This window comes from Pan troglodytes, chromosome 5 (genome assembly GCF_028858775.2).
Source record: "Pan troglodytes isolate AG18354 chromosome 5, NHGRI_mPanTro3-v2.0_pri, whole genome shotgun sequence".
NCBI classification, from domain to species: Eukaryota; Metazoa; Chordata; class Mammalia; order Primates; family Hominidae; genus Pan; species Pan troglodytes.
This window is the reverse complement of record NC_072403.2, coordinates 176,396,417-176,404,368: the sequence shown is the minus strand read 5'-3', so window position 1 is coordinate 176,404,368 and position 7,952 is coordinate 176,396,417. Positions and strand designations below refer to the sequence as shown.

The 7,952-nt window shown below is 34.1% G+C and overlaps 1 long non-coding RNA gene across 1 annotated transcript; it reads left to right on the top strand.

Annotated features, from left to right (window-relative positions):
• On the top strand, positions 1-1,137 carry LOC107975384 (uncharacterized). Its single transcript, XR_001718892.4, has 2 exons — positions 1-109; positions 1,029-1,137. It is a non-coding gene; the product is annotated as an uncharacterized LOC107975384 (long non-coding RNA).
• Positions 1,138-7,952: the final 6,815 nt, after the last annotated feature.

Sequence of the window (7,952 nt, the reverse complement as noted above, 5' to 3'; positions counted from 1 at the left end):
AGTTGTTGTGGAGATGAAAGAAGATAACATAAAAACAGAAAAATGGTGAAGAGCACAGATTCCACAGCCTAATGTCCTGGGTTTAAATTCCTACTCTACCATTTACCAGGTAAACATCTTTGGGCAAGTCACTTTTTATCTCTGTGCCTTAAGTTACTCATAAAATGTTAAATGTGGTTTGGTAATAATACTACCAACTTTACAGTGTTCTGAGTATAAAATATTCTGTTGGCTGGCATGTAATATGCATTGTGTTGATGTTTGCTATACTGCATTGAGCAAAGACATTTGTACTAGCTGGTGTACAGTAAATGACAGACTTTAGTAGGTAAATAGATAGATACACACATGCATACATAAATACATAGACAATGTTGGTTTACAAAGTAGATTACTTCTGGCCATAGATATTTATGTAGAAAATTTGATGTTTGAATTACCTAATGAATGATAGATATAACTTATACGTATGTAGAGAAGAGGATGCCTGTGCAGTCCAAAAAATACTCTAGCACAGAAAGAACATTTTGAACAAGTAGGGGCAATAGCAAGTTGCATCTACTGTGCGTTTTTTGCCTTCCTTTCATTTTAAGTTCAATGTAAAGCACACAGTAGGTGTTCATTAATGTTATTGGCTACCCAGAAAATTAAGGTCTTTAAATAATTATCATTCCTGGTAACTCTTTTTAAGTTAGAATTTAATACGAATGATTTCTTTGTGCATTGATTTTTGTAAGATCTTCCAACTCCACTGGCTGATGAGGCAGCACTCCACTGCTATTTAAGGCCAAAAAGCAGAGATTCAAACAGTACTTCTTTAAATGCAAATGCGTAATTATTATCTCTCTTCAGTCCATTGGATTCAGTGGTTTATTGGGCATTTTCTCTGTTGCATTGATTTGGCACTAATGATGTGCTTCAAACTAAGAGCTAGAGTCTTCTACTTTTCTCTGAGAGAACATAGTGATAATCTTAGTTTTTCTGTAATCCACTTCATTTGTTATTTGCATTTCTATTTTTTGTTCCAGTTTTATGTTATGAACATCAGGTGGTAGCCACAACGAAGAAATACATTTTCTGGCAGCTGTGAATGTTATCCTTCCCTAAAGAAATTAAACCATCTCGGTATTTTTCCAAGTGCATTGAATTTATTGTAAAAATATATATATATAAGATGCATAGAAGAGTAAAGGAAGATGCTTTTATAATAAATTCAAAATCGATGGCAATTTTAACAATCTAATTTTCTATAATGGGTGTAAAGAACTTTTTCATATTTGCCTTTCTAATTTGTTTTCTTCGCTCCTCTGTTTGAAGATTGGAACAATCTGTATAATTCTACAAAAAAAAAAAAGTTTACAAGTAGGATATACTGTAATCATGAAACCTATACTGCCCTGGTAGAATCAGATAGTTTTGTAAGACCCTGCTGTCTTATTTGATTAATCTCAGCTCTGTAGATAATGGTGTATATGTGTTCCAGCTTTATCCATTGGAATGGCAATGGTAGAATAACAAATAACTATATTCATAAGAGAGGTGAGACTGCCAACTACATAAAAGTGTGCCAGGCAGCACTGACATTTATAATGCAGATGCTCCCGGTGTAGCATTGCTGCCTTAGCCCGTAGTTTAATGAAAGGTATTGCTGTGTTCCGTACACGTAGTAAATTGCATGGAGTGACGTCAAAAGACTCCATCCACTGTGCTCTTTCACCTTATGCAAGCTTCAGACCCTTTTGGCTAGGAGGAAAGGAGAAGACCCTTTTGGCTAGGAGGAAAGCTTGATTTTTTTGGTTAATTCACCCTGAAATTCCCAAGTGCTATGATTTGTCCAGCAAAGTTGGCTCAGTACATGCCTTGTACTTTAGTAAGTGAGACAAGTCTACATACTGGGTATTCCGGAAGTGATTCACCCTATGTGGGGCTACTGACTGGCAGAGGGAGTGGAGATAGTGCTGGGTGCAGGACAGTTCTCTGGGTAGCCTTGGACCAACTAGTCTTCCCCATTTATTCTCGAGAATAATGTAGAATGTGCTGAGAATGCAACATCCTGAGACAAGGAAGAACTGACCAGAACAGCCAGGGCTCTGTTCCAGTCACCCCTAGAAACAAAATATCCTTCTGTGCTTCAGCCTAGCATGTCACGTTGTTCCTGGTATATAAAATCTATGGTGGGCTGCTTTCTGGGGGTCCCTCAGCTATGGTGCAAGTGGGGCATGTGCAGAGATTCTGTCCTTCCTGGGCAGCTTTCCTGGGACTTGGAAGACCAGCTCACCATGAATGCAATGCTTCTGCTGTCCCTTGCTGCCTATCTGTAAGTGCTGTTCGTATGACATGTTTGTGAGGGCGCTCAGCCTTACCAGACTCAAACAAGCAGATAATCAGTGCACAGTGAATCTGCTTCACACTGGGCAGGAAAATAAAATAGCTTTCTTCAGCTGGAACATCACTGGCATTTGGGGCAAGATAAATTTCCATTGTAAAGAACTGCCCTGCACACTCCAGGAGTGGCAGCATTTCTGACCCTCATCACTACATGCCAGCAGCGACAGCCAGAACATGCACTCACATATTTACAAGCCTTTCCCTTGTGCGAGGTGGTGGTATTGTACCTGAATGAGAACCACTGGATCTAGGCTGATCTCACCTCCCAGCACCAACACACATTCCTTAAAGCATTTGCAGCTATGCCCTAGAGCACAAGGAAGAAGATGACCAAACCAGATAAGAGCAAGTCTATAAGGATCAATTTCATCTAGACATTTTTGGCACTTTCATTTCTTTAAAAGTATGATTTTTTTTACACTAAAAGGGGTGCCCTAACATTTTAAGGTCAGGTTCTAAGTAATATACTTCACATCCAGGGCCAGTTGTATAATGTGCAGAGCCCAGTGTAAACTGAAAATCAGAAGCCTCTTGTTCAAAAAACACAAGAAGAAAATGCAATTAAATGTGCTAAAATGTAAAGATTTTTTTCAAAATGTTGTATTACTTTTAAAAGAATAATAGTGAGACATGAATGCAAGTTGCAAAAAAAAATTGGGGTTGTCATAGTTTTATATAATACAAAAATGTTTTATTAATGCAATACCTTAATAGATAATAAGTTTTTTCTGGCTTGCTTTTCTGCAAATGCATTTATTAGGTCATCAAGATTTATACTTTTGGCAACATCATGAAAATGCCAGCCAATTGCCACTTTTATTACTCTCATTTTACAAAGCCTTTAAAGAAATTGGATATCTGACGCATAGTTGGTATTGATGAAATACAACGTATGCAAGATAGAACTGATTTTCATAGAGGTCCCTGGCTCTCATTTTATTAAAATTCCATTATTTAACTATGTTACCCAAGTAGAAATTTGAGAACCACCTTCCAAATACTACACAGATGAGTCTAGTATGAGCAGATGAGCTTCCTTACTGAAAATATGTATGAGAAATTCTATCATTTAATCGAAAGCAACACCAGAAGCTTTTGGCAAATGCAAAATTACAAATACTCACTGAAAATTTTATATTTTGAGAAGGATCAGTATGTTGATATAGCTGTTACTAGAGCTGTTAAGAGTATTTTATAGACTGACAACACTGGGAGAAAGTTCTGATAAATTATTTTAAAATATAAATTTTAGTACATCTAGAAATGAAGATTCTCATAGAACAACTTTTCTAAAATGTTAATTTTTCATGCATATCAGTTTCATGTAAGTCTGAGCTTAATTTTAAATGTAAATGTATGCAACAGCATTTTAGCATTTTCTCAGACATTTTCTGTAACTTGCCCTGTAACTTGTGACTCCATGTCACTGTAACTTGTGACTCCATGAGTTGCACATAATTCAAAATGGTTTTATGCATTCAATTGCTGTATCTTCGATCATGAAGAAAAATTAAATTTACAATTGTCTTCATTAATAATCGGTCCATCTGAATCTTCATACGAAAAGTGTTCTTTTCCATTGAATGCAACAATCTTTAAATTTAAGCAATATTTCGAAGCCTGTGAATATTTGCTTTCCAATATTGCAGCAGTTTTTGAATCCAGAGATTTTAAACTCTTTGACTGATTCTAATAACTCCTTAATATGCTATATTGAAATGTCCATGTATATATTTTTTATTGAGACAAAACTCATAAACCAAAAAATTTGCTCTTTTAAAGTGTACAATTCAGTGGTTTTTGGTATATTTACAAGGTTTGGCACCCATCACCACTGTCTAATTCCTAATTATTTTCATCATACCATCAGCATTCACTTCCCATTCTGTCCACCCTCAAGTCCTTGGTGACCAATAATCCACATTCTATTTTCATAGATTTGCCTATTCTGGACATTTAATTTTAATGGGTTTATAAAATATGTAGCCTTTTGGGTATGGCTGCATTCTCTTATAATAATGTTTTAAAGGGTTATTCAGTGTGGCATATGTATATTCTTCATTGCTTTTTATGGCCAGATAATATTCTGTGTATGGATATACCACATTTTAAAATCTATTTATCAGATAATAGCAATTTGGATCGTTTCTACTTTTTTCACTACTATGAATAATACTGCTATGAATATTCAGGTGACAGTTTTTATGCAAACATATTTTTTGTTCAGTTATTTGGGATATATGCCTAAAAGTAGAATGGCTAGGTTATATTGTAATTCTAATTTAACTTTAGAGAAAATGCCAAACTGTTTCCAAACAGGCTGCGTCATTTTAACATTCCTACCAGTCATGTAGGAGGTATCCATTATACACATCCTCTGTCCATCTTTTATTTTATTATAGTCATCCTAATGGTTATTTTTTTAAATAGTATAACACTGTGGTTTTGATTTTCATTTCCCTAATAACTATTGATGTTCAACATCTTCTCAGGAGTATACTGACCATTCACATATCTTGCTTAAATTCTATTCTGTCATTTTGCCCATTCTAAAAATAAGTTATTTGGTTTTTCTTGTTGAATTATAAGAGTTCTTTATATATTCTGGATATTAGGCCATTATAAATGGTATGATTTGGAAACATTTTTGCCCATTCTGTGGATCATCTTTTCACTTTCTTGACAATGTTCTTTGAAGCACAAATATTTTACATTTTTTTTTTTTTTTTTTTTTTTTTGAGACGGAGTTTCACTCTGTTGCCCAGGCTGGAGTGCAGTGGCACAATCTGGGCTCACTGCAAGCTCCACCTCCCAGGTTCACGCTGTTCTCCGTTCTCCTGCCTCAGCTTCCCGAGTAGCTTGGAATACAGGCCCCTGCCACCACACCCAGCTAATTTTTTGTATTTTTAGTAGAGACTGGTTTCACCGTGTTAGCCAGGATGGTCTTGATTTCCTGACCTGGTGATCTGCCCACCTCAGCCTCCCAAAGTGCTGGGATTACAGGCGTGAGCCACCGTGCCCGGCCAAACATTTTACATTTTAATGAAATTCAGTTAATCTGTTTGTCTTTGGTTATCATGTTTTTGCATAGCTAAGATAATACATTGCCTAATCCAAGGTTATGAAGATTTACAGCTATATTTCTAATAAGACTTTTAAAACTTTAGCTTTTATGCTTGGGTTTCATTCATTTGAGTCTATTTTTGTATATGCTGTGAGGTAGGCATCCAACTTCATTCTTTTGTATGTGAATATCCAGTTGTCTGAGCACCATTTGCTGAAGAAATTGTTATTCCCCATTGAACGGTCTTGGCATTTTTGTCAAAAATCACTTAACAACAAACATACGGATGTATATCTGGATTCTCAATTCTATTTCATGGTCAGTGTGTCCATCCTTAATGCTAATACCATATAGTTTTGAGAGTGAAAACTTTGTAGTAAGTTTTAAAACCAAGAAAGGTGAATCTTGCAACTTTGTTCTTATTTTTCAATATTATTTTACTTATTCTGGGTCCTATGCATTTTGTGTGAATTTTAAGAAAAGCTTTTCCATTTCTTTGAAAAAAAGACAGCTTGAATTTTGACAGGGATTGCATAGAATTTGTACATCAGTTTGGTGTATACTGTTATTCTAACAATATTGCCTTCAAATCCATGAACATGTGTCATTGCCTTTATTTATGCCTTCTTATTGTTTTTCAATGGCATTTTTACCTTTAAGTGCACAAGTTTTGTACTTCTTTGTTTATTTCTAAGAATTTTATTTTTATGCTATTGTAAATGAAAATGAAAATACTCTCCTCATTTCATCTTCAAATTGTGCATTCCTAATACATAGAAACACAACAGATATGTGTGTAATAACGTATCCTATGGCCTCGCTGAATTCATTTATTAGCTCAAATAGTATTTTTTATGGATTCCTTAGGATTTTCTACATACAAGGTCATATCATCTGCAAATAGAGATAATTCTGTTTCTTCTTTTCCAATCTGAAGGCATGCTGTTTTTTTGATTTTTTATTTTTGCCTAATTTCTCTGTCTAGCATCTTTAGTACAATATTGAACAGAGGTAGCAAAATGGATATCCTTGTCTTGCCCCTGATTTTAGGAGGAAAACTTTCAATCTTTCACAATTAAGCTTGATACAGATTTTTCATAGATGCCCTTTATCAGTTTGAGGAACTCCCTTTCATTCCTGGTTTATTGAGTATTTTTATCATGAAAAAGTTTGGGATGTTGTCAAGTATTTTTATCCTGCATTTATTATAACCTGGTTTTGTCCTTTATTGTATTCATACAGTGATTTATTTTCATTTATTGAATGAACTATGCAATCCTGTGATGAATACCACTTGGGAATAGTGTAAAACTTGTTTTATATGCTTCTGGGTTACTTTTTGTCATCTTGTATTCAGGATGTTCATAAAGGATATTGATCTATAATTTTGTTTTATGATGTCTTGGGATAGTTTTAGTATCAGGGTAAAATTGGCCTCATAGAATAAGAAGAGAAGTGTTTCTTTGTCTTCTCTCTTTTGAGAAGTGTTCATGAATAATTGGTGTTATTTCTTCATTAAATATTTGGCATAATTCATCATTAAAATTATCCAGTCCTGGCCTTCATTTTATGGGAAATTCTTTGAGAATTAATTCAACCTCTTAGTTGTTATAGATCTGTTCAGAATTTCTAAGTTCTAATACAAGAAAGTCGGTTTTGATAATTTGTGTTTTCTGAAACTTGTCCATTTTATCTAGACAATTTAATTTCCTTGCATACAATTGCTAATAGTTTTCATTTATAATCCTTTATATTTCTGTAATATTGGTAGTAATGCCTCCTCTTTTATTCCTAATTGAAACAATTTGAACCTTCTGTCTTTTATTTTGGTCAGTCTAGCTAGAGGTTTTTCAATATCAATTATTTCCGTTCTAAACATCTTTCTAATCACTACTTTACATTTTGTAGGTTTTGGATATGTTATCTTTTCATTTCTATTCATCTCAAAGTATTTTCTTATTCACATGATTTCTTCTTTGACCTATTTATCATGTAGGAATGTATTGTTTACTTTCCACATCTGTCTGAATTTCCAAAATTTTCTGCTATTTTTTATTTTTAAATGTATTTTTTTGTGATTAGGCAACATACCTTGTATGATTTCAATCTTTCCAACTTTACTGAAGCCTGTTTTATGGCTTAATATATGGACTATCTTGCAGAATATTCAATGTGCACTTGGAAAGAATGTGAATTCTTCTGTCCTTGGGTGAAGTTTTCTAGAAATGTCTGTTAGGTCTATCTGGTTTTTAATGGTGCTCATTTCCTCCATTTCTTTGTTGATATTCTGGTTACTATTTTATTCATTATTGAAAGTAGAGTGTTAAAGTCTCCAGGCATTATTTTAAATGTTAGATTTCTCTCTTCAATTCTGTCAGTTGTTGCTTCATGTTTTTTTGGTGTTCTGTTATTAGGTAACTATATATAATCATTTATCTTCTTGATGGATTGACATTAATATTAGCAAATGTATGAATAACAATTGTTGTCTTAAAGTCTA